The 19,711-nt window shown below is 35.6% G+C and overlaps 2 protein-coding genes and 1 long non-coding RNA gene across 4 annotated transcripts in view; 2 read left to right on the top strand and 1 right to left on the bottom strand.

Annotated features, from left to right (window-relative positions):
* The window catches only part of LOC139969997 (uncharacterized), a 310,518-nt gene that overhangs the window by 17,795 nt on the left and 273,012 nt on the right, over window positions 1-19,711 (bottom strand). The window lies entirely within an intron of this gene.
* LOC139969971 (uncharacterized) overlaps window positions 1-19,711 on the top strand; it is a 480,181-nt gene that overhangs the window by 280,215 nt on the left and 180,255 nt on the right. The window lies entirely within an intron of this gene.
* Window positions 15,393-19,690, top strand: LOC139970000 (uncharacterized). Of its 2 annotated transcripts, none has more exons than XR_011793882.1 (4): window positions 15,393-15,525; window positions 16,418-16,575; window positions 17,664-17,779; window positions 18,432-19,690. It is a non-coding gene; the product is annotated as an uncharacterized lncRNA (long non-coding RNA). The 2 variants fall into 2 exon arrangements; XR_011793881.1 differs by lacking the exon at window positions 15,393-15,525 and adding an exon at window positions 15,659-15,827.

Here is a 19,711-nt window from a genome sequence, read left to right as displayed (position 1 = left end):
AGGAATGAATTTAATAACAAAACACAGATGGACATCATCATTTAAACAAATCGTATTAATTAGAAATAATTATAATTCAAGCAGAATAGTCGGATTTGGATCAATAATGAAATAATTTGTATATTAAATTTTGAGTTTAAGCCTCATCAACCTTCTCTCTGGAAACTTGAATTTGATCTACCGTACATCTGCTTCTCTAAATTGCATTTTAATTTTAAGAAACAACCTATTGATTTAAGTATAATTCCTCCAAATCTCCTTAAACTTTAGATGAAAACCTGATATTAGTTAGAGTAGAAGTTTCCTTTTCATGATTCCTATGACATTAAATTACATTTTCCTTCTGAAAGTTCTAAATAAAAATAAATTTGATCAATATTTTTCTTCAAAAGATAGATAATCTCAATTATTATTTACCCATTTCTTATAAAATTCTCAACCCGTCTTTGAAATTTGTGTCCTATTAACTAATAAATAAAAATATGTTGCCTTAAATTCTTATTTTATTAAACCTTACTAGCTATAAAAACTTTAATTAATAATTTAATTGTAAAACAATAAAACTAACCCTTTAATCCTACATTACCACTTTATTATTCTCTGATCTATTCTAATTATTCCTGTTTATATTTGCCTCCTTCATACAAATAAACACGACCTAAATGTCTTTGTTTATCGCTTTATTTTCCTTTATCTTTTTTTTCGTTATTTTTATTATTTATAATATCATAATAATTATTGTAATCCTTACCAAATCCAATCTATTTATCTCTATCTACTCTATTATCAGTAACTCTATTCTTTCATTCTAGATTCCTATCTCCTGTGTGGATCTCTACTTTTGCTCTCCTAGAGTTGATGAGTCTGGTCTGAACCTTATCCTTCAGTCTGGTCTCTCTCTCTCTATCCTGAGTTCTCTCCAGAAGCTGTGGATCTATGACGACAGGAGACTAACTAATGAAGAGTTGGCGGCCATCTTGTCTTACTCCTCACAGTGTACAAGCTTGAAGAAGCTGCAGTAAGTATTCCGGTGTAGATGTTAGAATCATCATAACAGTTTAACAGGGAATTAATTTAATTAATAAAAGTTATCAATATTAAACTAACAATAGAGAATGTAAAGTCTGCTGTATTTTAATGTCAAGGATTGGATTTAAATTAGTTTAGTTGGATTTATTTGAACAATTAGGTCATCATGAAAGGAATTCTGTAGAATGTTATGATTAATAGAACAAAATATAATGGATAAACAGGGAATATTTTAAAAGGGTGTTGGTAATAGAGGGGTGCAGAGGTGGGTGGTGGTTGTTTAAACTGTTCTTTGTTTATTTTAATGTTTACATTTAACTAAATAGGTTTTAGAATTACAGGAATGTTTAATAGGATAAAATAAGAGATATATAGACAAGGAAATTGGATTTTAATAATTCTAGAGAGTAAAATTAATATTCTAAATTAAAGTTTTGTAAGGATAACTGTTAATTTTGACTGAAACCTCCGAAATAGTTGATTTTCAATTATGTACAATTTATTTAAGAAACAAAAGAGATTGAAAATCGTTATTAATGTTAAAGTAGTAAAATGATGGCAATAATAATAGCATAAACTCCTCAAAATTTTGATCAGATTATGATACTCTAGCAAAACTGAAATGCATACAAAAGAAGCGACCAATAAATAGTTTTGGTTGTCAAAATTAAAAAAATAGTTACTCAAAATAAGTTAACTAATTAAAACAAAATAAAAGTTAACTAGAAGGGAATATATAATTGCAATTGAGTTAACTATATAGTTAAAAAAAACGTATTGCTATCAATATCATTAAAGGCAAATCTGTATATCTGATAAATTTCAAATGTTCAAATTTAATCCGCTTAAAACTACATCACTTAATTCGTAATAGTTTGAAATACGACGTTATACAAAATAAGCTTAATTATGATTTATGCTTATGTTTTAACCTAATTTTTAGACAATAATTACAAAATTAACCGAGAGCTTTAACTTTGTATAATTGATAACTTTATTCAAAAACTGTTTAATATTTTAATATTCCTCGTATTAATGTTACTTCATACTTGATTCGATCATGACGTCCCTGCTTGGTCCGTTCCATTGCAGTGTTATTTTAGACCCCCCCCCCAAAAAAAACAAAAAAACAATCCCTCCTCTCGCCTCCTCTCGCCTTCTTTGCTCTCACAGATCAAACCTCGTAAAAGTTTCTCCTTTCCGTCTTTACCATTCACAACATAATTAGTAACATTTTCAACTTACAGCTGACGTGTTACTAAAAAAAGAAATATTTAAGTCGCCCCGTCACCCCCCCCCCCCCCCCACCGCGCATCACCCAAATCTCGAAAGAAAAGACAAAAGCTATTAAGTAGTTACATGAATGAAATATATGATAACGAACGATGCTTAACGTATGTTATATGTGGAACAACGCCATTCCGGGAATAACTGTGACCGCTGAAAAAAATATTACTGGAAATAACACACTTCGGGGGTTTTGTTTGGTCTGACCATGGAGGTAAAATGGTCTGACTATAAACAAAATGTAACAGAGAATGTTGATTCCCTATCTAGACTAAATACTTTACCCCAATCCCAGTGTGATCTTGGGTAAATTTAGTCTCGTCTCCTCTGCCCACTCCCCTTCAGACAGCTTACCTGTACCCACCACCACCCCTTCCTTCGCCGCCCCCCCTTCGCACATCATTTTTTTTAAGGGAGCCCTTCAAATCAATTCTGTTATACCTAATAACATCATCACCGTTTTACTACACACAGTAGGCCTACTCTACTTCTACAATAGTTTTCTGCACAGACGATTGATTCAAACAATTTATTTCTAAAGTAAAATAAGTTAACAGTAAATATGACACACCTGGATCTTCCGTAAATACCTAATTAGCATAACAATAGATGACACGAGCCAGGGTTAAAGATAATGAATAGAAAGATAAACGAGACACGCGTCTAGTGTACACCTGGAATGTTGTAACTGTCATACAACGTAACCATAGAAACCGACGATAAGTAGGTCAGTCCGTGTCTAGCAGTGGCTGGGAATAGTGCATCATTTTATTCAATACTGGTTCGACATAATTAAAAGCCATTCAGTGATATATCATATATCATGTTTTTACGACATTTTCTAATTGTTATTCTCTGTTTATATATTTTAAATGAGTAAACTTGATTTCCTTGGTTGTTTAATACATCCCTCACTTGCTCTTCTCCCTAATTTGATAGAAGGATTGTTTTATTTCCCTTTCTTCGTTTTGTTTTCTGTATGTACTTTTCGTTGGTATAAGGAAGTCTGCCTTATTAACACATAATTGAATAGCCCTTAATGTAACTCTAATATGTGACTACAAGCATTGCGGGTTCTTAACTGCCTAGTTTTATGGAGAACATTTTTGTTCTGTGAAGTTGATTAAACGGTTAAACGGTGGAGATAAAATATTGCTCGTGTTTAGCAGGGAGAAAGTAATTCGAAGGTTCATGTCGCCTTTTACCAAATCTGAAATAAAGTAATAATAACCAAGTTAATATATTTCTCAGCCATAAATCATAAACAAGCAAACAACAACACGAGCAAGAAAACAAAGCACTTGAGATCCTTTAAGATTCGTTTGATGAGATATTTTATCTCTTTAAATATCGAATTATATACTGTGCTTGTTCTTTTTATCTACACAGAACAGGCGAAAGCGATTAAATTATTCCATCGAAGTTTAAAATGTATAATGGATAACGACAACTAGAATCGATTTCAAATTTGCAACTTAACTGTTTTTAGCGAATTTAGAAAGGCTTATAGGCTGTCATCATCGCCTTCAGACTTTCTTCCAAATGGTTTATCAGAGTAATAACACAGGCTAACAAAATGAAGTAAATATTTATATGCCCGGTACACAATGAATGAACCTACAAGTTAACAATCACAACAAACACTTATAAAACTGCCAGGGTCATATCCAGGTCGTAAATATGGCCACGGTTCATTTAGTTTTGTTGCTGAGAAGGAAAAAAGAGAAGCAGTTATTCACTTGTTGAAATGAATTCATTGCGTCATAATTTGCGATGTTTTACATGAATCATGGTGGTATGCTGATTAAAACAGAACATAAGTATATTGTGATAGTAACATGCATGGTCGACAAGGACAAAGAAAAAGAAAGGAAAATAAAACAGAAAAGAAACCGAAGGAGAGGTGTTATGTTCCTGGGAATACAGTTAGTAAAGATCTGTGGGTAATTGTATTCCGTCGGTCGCACATCCGGGGTTTTACTCCCGTCAAATCGCAGCGAATAGGGTGAAAACATGTAAAGTAATTGTGTCTAAATATCGCGAATCTACGTTTTCAGAACGCATGAAGAGAAACATGAATACTCTACGCATATACCTCTATAGGCATAAGAATGCAATATAATAGTAAAGTAGAGGAGCCCTAATGTAACAGAAGCTAAGCTATCTTCGTAGGTATTTTACAGATGTTGTATTTTTAATTGTTTGAGACACTACAGTAGGCCTACCTGCATATTTATTATTCTGCGTCATGTTTTACTTTGTTCAACACTTACTTTTGGTGGGAAAAAAGTATTCATTTCGTACTGCAAAGAAACATAACTTTATAATGTGCAATTACGTAGCACCATGCATCTGCCTAACCTTTGTTCTGTACTTTGGAGACTTGAACAACAATCATAGGCCTACTTGCGAGTGTAATTTGGCGAGTAGATTTTTAGTCACGGTCGCCAAATAGCGATAACTTTCAAAAATAATTGTCGAGGCATGAAAAACTTCACAACATGATTTCTCATGGTAAAAATCAATCATGGATACTTTTCATACATGGTATATGGATTTGCCATATTAAGTACAAGTCTATACTATTGCATGTGAGGTCAAATCTCCTTTAGGTCACCAGAGGTCAAACTCTGAAAAACCTTTTACATGATATGTAACGATGGAAATCGCGCATACCTCTAATACTTGGTGTGTGGATTCATAACATCGAGTACAAGACCCCTATTGTTTTGGAGGTGTGTATAGTCACGTATAGTAGACTGACCTGTGTTATCATGCCACATTAGAATTGTAACAGCTTGTTCTGGTTATACTTACAAGCAGAAGTCTAGTGCATTGAATTCATCGAAATCTCAATGCATTTTGCATTCGGGCTATTTTTGGAAAGGATGGGTTGGGTGGGCTCCAAATATGCCTTGCGTCCGTTGGGAGGGGTCTAAACGGGGAGAACCCTTTTATTAAAATATAGCCTTTAATAAATAGTTTCCAATGCTGTGGCAATATAAATTATTAGTTCAACAATTATTTCCAGTATTTTGCCTACATGTGTACATTGAGTTGTTATGTCCGCTATAGCCCTTACAGTATATATAACATTAATGAAATATTCGAAAGCGCCTGTTTAACCAGTCACTGGATAGATACAGAAAACTAACGATTGTAAGAAAAAGTTTTACATAAGAAATAGCATTATCTATGCGTTAATTATGCTAATTAGATACAAGGTACGTAACCTATATATTTTCTTTACATTGTCCGGGGCAATGTTTTACATAGAACCGGGCAATTCAAGTATAAGGTAAGGTGATACTGAGCTAGACTTTAACATATTTATTGGATATTATGCACTATCTGGTACCGGTTATTCCAGATAATTTCATTTCATGCTCGATAAACTCAAGTGCCCTCTTTTTGTTGTGTGTTTGTAATAAGTGCCTTCATGTCTAAAAATTTGCTATTTGGCTTCAAAATAATAATAATGATAAAATATGCAGTTCAAAAGTACCGGTATAAAGACAATTGTTGCTAAAAACATTCAAATACGGTACTTGAACCTGTGGAAAGGAATGCACAGATTATTTATTTGGAGAGGGTTTCAGATAATTTGAGTCTAGTGGTTTCTTGCGTAAAATCAAAGTCACTTGTTCCACTTCCCCTCAGTGTTTGTTCCTCCACCTTCCAATAAAACTCTTCTTTTGTGAATCAACGACGATGGCATTAGTGTATTCTTAACAAAGTATGACCAGGAAGTCTTAATAATTCCTCGGTATGAAGGGGTCGGATATTTTGGACACATGCAGCTCTTCATTGAGAACATAGTTGAATAGGAAGATTCGATTGTGTAATGGTTAAGGTTATTATTATCAACTCCACAAAAAATGTTATAAGTTTGTAGAATTTGATTTAGATCAATGACAAAACAATGCGTGCAATGTGATACAATTATGAAGGTTGATATTGAATAAATACTTAAATAACGTTGGTATATCATATAATAGTAACAATTCATGTTTAACTCCAACCCGAGATGAAAAATTGTTGCGCCCAGTAAAGAATGTTGCTATGTCCTCGACCCTCCTATCCCTCTAAATTCTATTTCTCCTCCATTTTAGTGCAAGATTTTGCAGGTTTGTCATTCCGAATTTACGTTGAAAAATTGTAATTTGTAGCATCTTAAACTATTCTGAGGTTAAGAAACAATTTTCAGTTTTAAGATTCATAATTTCTAGATTTTATATTTTACCACTGCACTCTAACAATCTCAGACATTTTAGTTCTCATTTAAAAGTGAGAAGGGTTCACGAAAACGATCTTTATTAACAATCAATTTACCGAAAATAACATACGATAAAAATCACGTGATCCGAGCGGAAAATGGCAAGCGGTTGTTACAAGGATTTGCTCCGTTTACTTAGTTTATTGTGTACAATGTTGTATTTCTACATGTTTGTTGTTTACTTTGTTTATCTTTAATGATTTAGTAAACAGTTAGCCTGACTAGGAGGACATTCCTCTACGTCTTCTACATCTTACACGATGATTAGTCTACTTCTCTCCACAGGTTTGGTGCGGGCTACACTATACCAGACACTATTCCGGTTGGATCCATTCCATCATCCTTGAAATCAATAAATGTGAAAGGTATTGTCACAATGACGTCATAATGGACACAATTAACAATTTCTTTCATTTAATTAAACGCTTTACCAACTATGTGAATTTCTTTTGACTTGTTGATTGTTGTTAATTCACATACAAGATGAATCAGCAACACACGATTGCCATTTTATATGAAGGAGACACCCAGAACAGAGTCTTGTGATAGTAAACAACGAACTGTATAATACCATGGGCGGCGATCCTGGGGGGGGGGGGGTGGGGGGAATATATCCCCCCATGAAAATGGTTGGAGGGGATGTAATACACCATATCCCCCCACCAAATGCCAGGGATAAGAATATTTTCATACCTACATTTATGCATCATCGTGAATGTACGGCTCTTTTTTAGCTTCATTTCTCGCCTACCATAAACGCAGTGCGATCTTTTCAAATAAAGCGTCTTTATAAAGCAAGAATAGTTGACTGTAGGCTTCATTGGCCCTATAACAACAAAATGTATTATTGCGACCACGGTATTGATATAGTACATATATGCACCCTCATAGTATTCATTTCATCGAGGTAAATGAATCTGGTGGATTCATGTCAATTGGGCGCGCGTACCATGCATGGAGGGTCATGTGATGTGTTCCAGGGTGGTATCAAACTGATATTTCTCTGTAGCAGTTCGAAAATAGTATTAGTGACTTCGTGAAAGATTTGCACCAAGACGGATCGAACATGGGAAGTAACGGCGTAAGAAGGTACTGGTACTTCAGGCCTACGAAATAGTGCTAATATGCTAACGTTAGACATGCTGGCACAGAACAAGTACAGATACATTGGGCTTGCAGCGGGAAATGTCGATGTCTGAATTGTATTTCAAGGGTGAGCGTTTGGTGCTGTGTGGAAAAGTTTAGTTCAGTGCAACCACGGAATTCTCCATGGAACAGAGCCTAATGCTGCTCAGCCGGAATATAGCTATCACGTTAGGCTACAGGCACGGTAGGCTACAGGCAGGCACGGTTATCGCTAGGTAACGGGTGTCGTCTGCTGCTCTAAGCACGCATACACATTTACGTACTAGTTGGGTGAAATCATCATGCGTAATGGGGAGAGTAAAATATTAGTACCGCCCTGGAACACATCACATGACCCTCCATGCATGGTACGCGCGTTCGCGCGTATTTACTGTGTGATAGTTTCTCCAGATTCATTTACAGGTACCTCGATGATTCATATAGGCCCTATAGTAGGTCTACACACGTACATGTTCCCTCGAACAGCTGAGAATCTCATGTTACCAGGGTAATGATTAATACACGTTTCACCTGGATGCCCTAGCAATCGGTACCTAGGAATGTAACTATGTGTAATTGTGTATTGCATGTGTACGGGCCTATACTAGCCTGCATGAGGCCATTTTCTTCATCGAATAATATAAAAGAGCTCTCGAACATTCTAACGTAACGCCTGAAACAAGATTGACTGGGGCAATTTTCCAAAAATAACACCCGAAATTAAAGAAAGTATTTTGGATCCTGATTATGAGATATTTCGGATATGATATCCCTATTTTAGAGTTGGGTATATGCCGCTTGGAAACCTCGGTAAGTGCCGTTTCTGGCCATCTAGAGGGTTTGTAAATCCCAAAATGTTCTTGTACGCTTCGCGCCAACCTATGGTGGCGCTACGCTTAGATAGTCAACAAGGTCATATCCCCCCACTCGGAAATACGGATCGCCGCCCATGTATAATACAAATGTAATAACACTAAATATTGCTACGCTTAGTTCATTTCAGAGATAAGTCATATTCCTTTAATTTCGCGCTTTCGAGATAAGATGATTTATGAGTAGCCATCCCATCAATTGATGCTTTCAATCACTTTCCAAAAAGTAGTGGTATCATGTGGTTTTGAAGTGATGTTGTGCCCCTCGGAGTCTGCCAACCCCCCCCCCCCCCCCCGTAAAACACAAACACATTTAAACACATCCACACCTCGCTTAAACCATTCTTTCAATCTGAATTGCAGAATAAGCCGCGAAGTTTAACTTAATTATTTTCTCAAGTTTTGCAAACGAAGTTTTTGTTTCTCTGAAATTGCTGCACAGTGTATTAAGAAATAAGCGAAAACGAAACAGAGACCAAAATGTCAAAATGAAATATTCTAATTGGTAACATTAGCATAAACACTTTATAAAGACACAGATAAGACACTCGTTCTGCAGTTTTGTACAGGATCAGAGGGTCGTCAAAGCCGACATCATATGGAGGGGGGGGGGGGGGGCTTTGGTCTTTCACCAGAAAAAGGGGAAGTTTATACTTCAAACGATACATTCTAAGTCATAGTTTGACTTACATGACTTGATTTATGTCCAATATCTAAGTCTAAAGGCAGCATTGTGTTTTAGCTATACTAAGTTAGTTTGAAATGCATGGTGGTGGGGTTGGGGGTGGTGTGGAGACACCCCATCACCCCTTGATCGGCGCTTGAATAGAGTACAACCTACATAATAATAATAATAATAATAATAATAATAATAATAATAATAATAATAATAATAATAATAATAAACAGTTCTTAATAAGCGCCCGTAACAGAAGTCTCAGGGCGCTTTACAAATATAAAAGTCATAAAATACATAAAGAATACAAGTCAAACACACAGCAAAACAAGCGAACATTAACATCCATGCATTGTTTACCTTGGTAAAATAATAGTAAGAATAAAATGTGGGTAATGATATGAGGGAAAGCATTTAGAACTATATGTGAATTTTAAACCATCTTTTAATTTTTTTTATTTATACACTTACGAAAGTAAGAGTTATAATACAAAAACAAAGAAAAGAAAACAGAATCGGTCTGTCTGTTACTCCCCTTATGTCTACATTTATCCAGTTTTGGATAATATTTGGCTAATAAAATAAAGCAGCTTCCAGAAGCTTCGCCCTCTGACCTCCCCCCCCCCGCCCACCGGGGCCTAACACTGCTGATAATTGAGTTCTTATCATAGATATATTTCTGTGTATTCGAAATTTCTTCATGACAACGAAACATATCTTCAAATGGTGCAGCTTAAGTCCAGCGGATCCCCACCAGCCTGCTTGGAAAACATTATAGATAACTATAATTTATTTATTACATCTATTTAGTGTTATAGTGCTTTAATTTCTAATTAATTTACTAATTCAATGGGAAAAATCTTGCCTTCACCATCACTTGTTTACACACACACACACACACACATATAAGCGTAGCCTTGTTTACAACTTTCAATTACCTGGAAATCAGCAATCGTTTGGAAGGTATGTGCTATGTTTTGAAGAGGTAATATATTATTGCGATGGATTGAAGATTTCAATCTTGAGTAGTTTTCACCGGGGTAATATTTTCATTTTCGGTGTTGAGTGATTTTATCCACAACCGAAAAAGAACCATTACGAATGGCTAAACCTGGAAATAGTAAGCAATTAAAACAGCCATCTACACTACAAGAAAGTTATTTCATTAAAATTGTCTTACGTATTCGCGTGTCTTGATTAATCAAAACATGAAATCATGAAAGCGCTCGCGTAGCAGTTACGAGACCCCACCCCCCCCCCCCCACAGAAAACGGGTACCCGTTTTTCGTGTTTTCGATTCGGGTACACGAATGTTCGGTCGGGTATCCGGGTACTCGACTCAGGCCTAGAATGTTCTTACTCATTAAATAAAAATAATGCTCGAGAGAAAGTTTTCATCCTTCGCTTGGATCAAGTAAATTATCATGGATGCAACTATGCTGCAGGCTATGGTAGTCTCTGATGAAAAAGGAATTATCATGGTTATTTAAATTAGATTCGTGTTTCTTGAGTTTAATGGAAATGAGTATTTGTCATATCGTCACCAGTATTGTTACTGAATCATAACCGTAAAACTAGGGAGATGCAGTTAGTTATAGCAGGTGGGTAGATCTGAACCGGTGAAACGGCCGATTATTTAATAGAGCGCACACTGCAACTATGATATCTTTGTAATATCGGCTGCAATAGTCTAGGCTCGCATTTAAATCCCGGAATCAGAAAATAAAAACAAACAGAAACAAAGAGATGTTACAATGGTCTGTTCTATTTCAATTCAACAAGGATTGTAATCGCATACAATTGCTGCTGATATTTCTGTTATTCCGTATTGTAGTTTTGTCACGGCCTTATTGATGTTCTGAAAGACAAACCACGACACAAAACATAATTTATATTGATATCATATCTTCATTCATAGTTGTTTACATGTAAGTTGTTTTGTTTGTATCCATCAACACTTCTGTCGATAATAGACTTTAATGTAGGTTTCTTGAAACTTCTTAGAAATTTGGACAGTGTTATCGTTCAATGGTATAATTGTGCATGTCACGTCATAATGGCACGATGTTAGATTATACTAACATTCCTCCTCCATATAAGGGACTAGTAGAGAGATTGATGTATTTAGTCTTAAACAGTTGAAAACAAACATACCTAAGAAAGTGACTGGAAACAAGACATATAAACCTTAGTTTACACAACTAACATACTCTCAGGACATCGGGAATGTGATCACGTGATTATGACGATGATTTGTCTAGTCTTGTAGCTCCATAATTTAACTCAATAAAGTAATTCCAAAAACAATTAGTCTTTTTCTTTGATCAATATCTAAGTTATTGGTTTTCATGATCTTTGATGACGTCACTAATGCGTTGTAATATAAGCTGAATATACAGTATTGGAACCGGGCAGCTTTACAAACATCACGAGCAATCAAATGTTTCATTTCTCTGTACAATACCACATCTATAATAAGATTCTACCTAAATTTATTATTTAAATTAATTAATAGTAATGTAAATACATACAAACCTCTCTATCTCCATCCCTCAACATTATTTCTCGGACTCGTACACATTGTACCCTCGTTCATTGTTCTGTGTTTAAAGGACACATCGAGATTCCCATTGTTAATGGTGGAGTGACGTCACTGCTGATGATGTCATCATTGATCAGTCTCAAAGACATAAGTAGTTAGAGTAAACAGTTTTCCCCAATCAATTAAATGTTTTACTATTTTAGACAGATGTGTATATAATAGCTACTAAATTATATCGTGATAACAGCTAAGAGAGAGATTCAGAGACGATGTAGTTAAAGTCAAAGTCAGTTTGTGAATTATTTAGAATATTCTAATCCGTCGATATTTGGACTTCATTTCTGACACTCTCATAACGTATTCCTGCCCAGTGGCGGAGCGTCCATACAGTCAGAGGGGCGGATACCCTCCCTGACGGACTCAAATGGACTGCTGGCGCCCTTTTTAGCTTTTTACCACTTTTTACCTATTCGCGATTATTGACTTTTTTATTGCGCTCTCAAATACCTATTGACATTTGTCACATTTTGTTGGTGTAATTTTCTGACAAAATGGCGATAACACCTATTTATTCTTCGTTTATCTGCAAATAAGCAAGGCCCGGAAAAAGTCATTTCCGGCGATCTAGGGAGTATCTTAACTCAAAAAATGTCTGTACGTTCCGCGCCAACCTGTGGTGGCGCTCCGCTTAGATAGTGTCGAAAGCGCCCGTACAGACCATTCTTGCCCCCCTGACCAATAACCCTAGCTCCGCCACTGTTCCTGCCCCCACCCCACCCCTCCCTACTCCTGATTCCTTTCCACTTTGCAAAGCGAGGTGTCAGCTATCACCTGCACCGTGTTCCTACACCTATGATTTATCTTAGTACAGTTTGAAGAACATTAAACAAAAGTACCCTGTGTGTAAAACTGAAGTAAGCTCCCTTTACCGAACTGGAATGCCCTTAGATCTAGCAGTCCTCTTACATGGAGACTGGTTACGTTGTTATGAAAAATTTTTGTTTATTCTTTTACATGCATAATTTAACTTCAAATTTGCTATTAAACTAATTCCCTTTTCATCTTTTAACAATTGTTTTTAAACAGTGTTTAATTATGGCTCTCGTGATGTGTGATGACGTCATTGATGTTGAGTGTTCTCTGATCCGTTCATCGCCTCATGGATTATTATTCTTGATCTAAGCATCGAATACTCGACTATCATGATTTGGTTTCTTAATTTAGCCCAAGATTCGTTTCTGTTTAAATGGGAGCATATATGCTTTCATTTAAGATAATTAATCAGATTTGTTAATGAGATGATAACAATTCTAACCTGATTGGTTTTATAACTAAGAGGGTAATAGCTGTAAAATGATCAGGTATAAAACCGAGATGAATTGATATTAAACTAATCGGTAAGATTACAGAGATATAAGGATTGTAAACTGATCAGCTATATTACTGATATGATAATGATAGCAAACTAATAAGATCAAACTTAATGAATCAACTAGATTGATTACTCAGCTAATATGAAGTTATCATCGAGGGCCAACATAAATCTCGTGAATATAATGTTTATGATTTCATTCCAGACCAACAAAGATTTAGTACGCACTTATCATTAACATATCTCTTTTTTATGTTTTTCATCAGTTTGGATTGGTACCTACAGTGACAAGTCTCGTCGTCTGAATCTACAAACCGGTCAATGGCAGGTAAAGAGTTTGATCACCTTTTATTCAGCTATTGCTCATAATGCAAGTCTGGTCAGCTTGTTTACGTTATGCTGCCATAGCACTGTTTTTAGTTCCCAATAAGTGTAAATGAACCAGTTTAGTGATACATTATCGGTGAAGTTTACGTGTTGTTGGTAATATATATTAGAAGTGCTGACGTAAAGAAAGAACTTTCAGACATATCCCGCTCCTACTTCCAAGTCTATATTGACACACCCGTACAATTTCCATGTCAGTTGGATATTGTAAACATAGAGCTATAACTAAAAGATTGACTTTTGGACAGGTTTGCTTTATATTGTACAATCGTTTTTGACACATGCTGTTTTATTAATATTCGAGGTTGTGAATTTGTATCCAATAAACTTCACGTTTATTCTGAGATGAAACCGTACAATGTTATTAATCATATTGAACAGGTCTGTTCTTGTAATTTCTGTGTAATTGTTCATCATAACACATAACAACAGTCGTAACAGCCCGTTTAACTGACCATGCATCTTACTGTGGCAGCTTCCTGGTTTTAACTGGTCATGTTTAGGTTTTTAGCTGTTTCTGTTGGTGTGAGACGTGGGTCTTCCATGCAGCATTATAACACTAACAGCTATATTACTATAAAATGTTTGTCTTGATTCAGGTAATTACTAATCAAATTAAATTTAACTATTTCTATGGTACTTTGCGAATTGGTCCATTTCACAGGATGGTGATGGGGACAATTTGGAAGTTAGTAATAGGAACAGATGTTTGTGGAATTTGACTCTAAAACATATTTTAAATTGATTTCTCTACTTTCGTATTGTTTAACTCAAATAATGTTGATAATTACGTCAAGGCGTAAACGTTTTAATAATATGAAATAAAGCTACATGCTACTTATAGGTTATAACGTTGACCAACCCATATAATATTCACACATAACTGGATAGCCCTGCAACTAATTAAGATATATAAATAGGTTGTGTCAATCACATGAGTGCTACTTATAAGTGAGTTATTTATCGTTTAATCAGATTCATACAATACTGTGTGTCCTACAAATTATTTGTCATGTTTTATTTGTATTTTTCCAAATTTGTAATATCTCTGCCTACTCTCATCTCTCCTGGTGTGATTTTTGGTAAAATAAATCAACATTATGTTTTCAAGGTTCTTATCTTTCCTTTTACGGCCAAGTTTGTTACCAGCAGATTGTAGCAGAAACAACACAAAATACAGAAGCTAGAAATATCCATTATGGTATTCTTCCTTGTGAATTAAATATTGCTAATAAATAAACGTTGTTGCTTAGAAAGCTTCAGGGATTTAAAATATCACTTGCTTAAATTATGATTTATCCAGATTAGTGTATACGTCACTGACATACGTGTGTGGGTCCAACAGGCTTAGATATTATGAAAGGACGGGTCTGGTTTTTATTTGAAATCAATCAACTATGGTATATTCTTCTGAATGGTAATGCTCTTGCCATGGTCTTGGTCATTTGTATATATGAAAGGAAGAGGAGCTATTTTAATTACTGACATTGCCAGGGTTCCAGTCTAATACTCTTTTATCTTGGGAGGGTGGGGGAGGGGGAATTATGGTATTGGTGTAAAATGGGAATAAATTAGAAAACACAAAGAAACTATCTCTGTACACTCTAAAAACTGTTGGGCAAAACTGGTTGGGCAAACAAAGCATTGCCCAATATGAGTAAATATTAACCAACAACTGAGTAAAAGAAATTACGTAACTGATATGGGTAAACTTTGTTGTGCAAAAATTAAGATGTAATTTATTGTTACTTTCTGTTGGGCAAACAAGCTTGATTTGCCCAATGTTGTGCAAAAACCAGCATTTTTGCGCCATTACTATACTGGTACTCTGCGCGATGAGCATGCATCATGAGTAGATCGTATATAGTGAACGTGTTATAACTTACACAATGGCTGACGAATTTGTTAGCGCAGTACTCAAGAGGTGGGAAATGCCAGAGTTATGTGCTACATTTGAAGGTGAGCGTAAAGAAAAACAATCCTCTGCTTGATGTGTGCATCGAACACTGCGATCTCTACATATCAGTGGTATCGAATGATCGTTCGTTCTCTCGGTACTACATGTAGGCTATACCAGGCCTACGTAAAGGCTACTAATACTATTTGTATTTCCAGCATAGTTGTATTACGTTAGGCTAGCTTGTAGTGAAGCGATTGACAGGCGCCACAGGCGCGCCCGCAAGTGTGTAACTAGGCCTAAGTTACTCACATTGTATTAACGTTGCGAACGCCTGTGTAATGCAGATCCTTGTCAACTTACGGTAAGCTATGCGTATGCACCAGGTCTCTCTAGCCTATATCTTGGCTAGACAAGGTTTCATTGTAGCACATTTTCTTTGTAAATCATAAATTGTACTCCCTTTTTTTCTTTTAAGTTTTATACGGCAAATGACCACTTGAACCCTTATTAGCTTAACGTTAGACCTAGCCTGTCATAACTTAGGCCTAATGGTAGACTTACACGTACGTTGTTAATGCTAGTAGTAGTACGTACATACAGTTGTATAATAATGGACCCTTCGAAGTTCGAACACTTTAGCACTAAAATGCTCCAGAATTGTATCTGTTCACTCTTCTTTTAAAATGATACTATCGATGGCAGAAGAAACATCCTCGTTAGAAAAAAAGTCGCTTCATAGGTTTCGTCAAATTGATCCTATTGTATTTGTGCCATGGTGAAATTATGCATTCGTTAGGGTTGTCCGAACTTCGAGGGTTTTTCAAGTAGCCTAAGTTAGGCCTGGCATTTAATGAGTTCTAGGCTATAATAATATTAGTATAGCCTAGAACATCAGCGCTAGTAATGTTTTAGGCCTATAATGTTGTTTGCATATTTTTCTCTTTCCTACAGGTAGAACAGGACTTCGAATTATTACAAAAACCAACTGCCAACAAATTATACAACAGAGTGGGATATTTGACAATGGACATTTTGTGCTATACAGGCGATCATCCCAAACTGGCCGACCTTTTTGCATTTAGAGAAGACGTTGGATGCACTGACTGATGGTAAGCCAAATTTATTGTATAGTCATGGCCTGTGAATTCATAGCTAGCTTCATTCAGAGCTTATGCCATGACAATATAGTTTTTCTTCCCAGTATGTCTGTAAAGATGGGTCAATATTTGGATTAACCTTCAAAATATGTTTTTGGTGGTTTGTTACTTTTTAAAAATCTATCAAAATCAACTGATCTGAAAGGATCAAATCAGCTGGTTAATGTCAAATGGTGGCTTCTGAACCTTTCTGCAAACTTTCTCCAAACATTGCACTCAATATGGTTAATTGGCTACTATTTTATTTGTAGTCGCGTTCGGGTTTGTGTGTGGTTGAAGTGAGACCCAGCCCTGTTATAATATTAACTCAATGACAGTCACTTGGACATGTATCAGTGTTGTTTGTAGGTTCCACATAGGGTTTGAATAATTCCTGTTGATTTCTCAAAAAGTGAAATGTTTTTTGTCAGCATGAGTAATGACTGAAAACCTCATTATTAGCCTTGTTTACTCATTAATGCTCAATTGAATATAATATTTGGATTAATTCTACTGTCGATAAGCACAAACTTGAAAATGGCCAATGAGATGGATTCCTAATGTGTATACTTTTCCAATGCTGAGGAAAAGAAATTAGCTTGTTGTGTTGTGTACTCTTCTCAAGATGTTTTATGAGCAGGAAGATTAAACATGTTAAAACGTCTAGAAGTTGATTTTTCCAAAAATCTTTGGACAATTGTATTCAGATTTTAGTACGACTGTGTCAATGAAAGGTTAGCACATACTATGGGCTTTTTCATTTTTTTCCTTCAAAATCTTATAAAATTTGGCTTGAAATTAGTGTGTAGGGTAGGTAATTAAGTCTTCTAATACAAATGTGTAGGTCCCCTATGAGTACACATGCCACATTAACTTTCATGTTGCTGTTATTAATGTGTATGAGCATAAAGTTGTGGAGCACATTTAGGGCGGTGTAGATCCCTTGAAGTTTATCCTCAGTCCTTGAAGTTTTATATGGTCAGACTATAGTGTGCCTTATTAATGTTTTTGTCATTTATACCTGCAAGCATTCTCATTTCTTGCCTTAATCTCTTTTACAGATGAAAAGAAGAACTTAGCTTTCTTTCTGTTGCCATTGCTTTTTCGAGGACGGGCAAAGAAAAGCGGATCTACTACGGTGACTAGTTGCCTTCAAGCATTCATAGACGATCAGCCAGTAAGCAAAATCATTAATTATATATTTTTTGTTTGGTATTCTTTTGGTGGTACACCTTTTGGTTCATACCAGCTCAGCTGAAAGTTTGTTTAACCTCATAAACTTGGTGTGTTGTTGTTTATAGTGAGCAGAAGAATGCTACTTATTGTGTAGTGGTCAAAGGTCATTTGAGGTTAACAAGGGCCAAACACTTAAAACCTTGTAAATATGCTAATTTAAAGAGTGAAAGTTAGATGAATCTCATATGTGATGCATATAGGTTTGCCAACATGAGTACATGAATCCCATTGATTATAGTAGAGGTCAGAGGTCATTAGAAGCCACCAGGGCAATTTTTTTTAATTACACTAGTGATGAAATGGGGGAAGGTTCAATGAATTTCATCGTCGGTATGTAAACCCTGGTCATAATAATGAAGTGATCCGGTACTTGATAGTGCAAGGAAAAGGTCATTTGACATTAATGGGGTGGGCGTTACACTTTGAAAACCTTGTCAAGATAACTATGTTGACTTTCCTGACCTGTTTTTTCTTTTAATTATACTGGTCCACAGTATCATAGCATTGTGCAGAAGTCTTAAAACTCTGTCTATCCACCTGTTTTTGTTACATTTTATTTGCAACTCGAGGAGTTTATTTTCTTTAATTTGCAGTCGGTGACAAGTGTTAGAGGACTACTGCAAGACAATATCGAAGGATGAGCGACCACAGCCATTCATTCTGTGCTTAGGAGAGAGCAAAGGTTCCCCTCAGCATTTTTTTTTTTTGTGATAATTGAGAGACATCCAATAATGCAGTCCTCACTCCTAACAGCAGTAGACTATTTGTTTTAAAGTCATTATGTGTTGGACATTAACTTCCAAACTCAATGTAAGGGGGTTTGGGAGTTTTTCCATGCTGAGGTATATGAACTTGGTTTTATCAAAAGTCGTTCACTGAGTGCCTTTGGAGCTTTCGTAGCAAACAGAAGTGTTTAAGGGTCAAAGTGTCTTGCAACAAACTTTTCAAATGGTTTCTCGGTATTAACCTGACATGTTTACATTTTAAGGTTGCTTTAGTGATATATATATTTACATATTAAAGGGAAATAGTAACTGTTTGCCTTGGCAAGCTGTACCTACAAAAAATCTGTATTTTTTTTTTTTTGGGGGGGGGTGGGGGTAGATTTGTTATTGTATACAGTTGTGAAAGGTTGAGGCAGGGTTGGTATATCAAACAAACATTTAATTTTGTGTGTTTAACAGATCAGGTGCCAGCAGTGTCCCTATGATCACTTATAATTGTGATCTTGAAGCTGCTTTTATTTCTAGTATGTAGAATCAATGTGGGATGTGTAACCATTTGGCTTTTGTTTGAAAAGATGTTTAAATTTTACAGTTCATCAATCATCTAAGCACAATCAAAATGTTAGCAAAATATGCCTTGGCTCCTTGTTAAAGCAATTGCAGATACAATGGTGTATCAATATTTTTCGGTTTGTGTGTCCTTGTTTAAAACATAAAATGGTTAGCTTCAGTTGACTATATGTTGGAAATTATCAGTGATATTATATTCACTTATTAAGACCAGAGTTGCTTGAAAGAGACCAACATAAAGCTGTACATGATTGTGTGTTGCACCTGTACCTTGTGTAGTTGATGTCAACATACAGGAGGTCTTCTGTGGTCAACACATTTCAAGAACTGAATATAGTAAACAATGGCAAAATATGGATAGCTAATATTTTCAGCTTTAATATTGTTGATATGTGTTTATCCCCATTGTGAGTTTATGAAATTATTGCTTTGGATGGAAGTCACAGATCATTTAACTAGGTAAACAGAAGTCAAGCACTGAATGCTGTGAGAATTCATACTGGAGGAACAATCTGAAGTCGGCTAAGACCAGAAAAAATAAAAGTATGACAAACATGTATTACTTGTTTGTTCTTTAT

The sequence above is a fragment of the Apostichopus japonicus genome, chromosome 7, assembly GCF_037975245.1.
Source record: "Apostichopus japonicus isolate 1M-3 chromosome 7, ASM3797524v1, whole genome shotgun sequence".
NCBI lineage: Eukaryota > Metazoa > Echinodermata > Holothuroidea > Aspidochirotida > Stichopodidae > Apostichopus > Apostichopus japonicus.
Note: the sequence above shows the minus strand (reverse complement) of the source record. Positions and strands in the feature narration are given on the sequence as shown.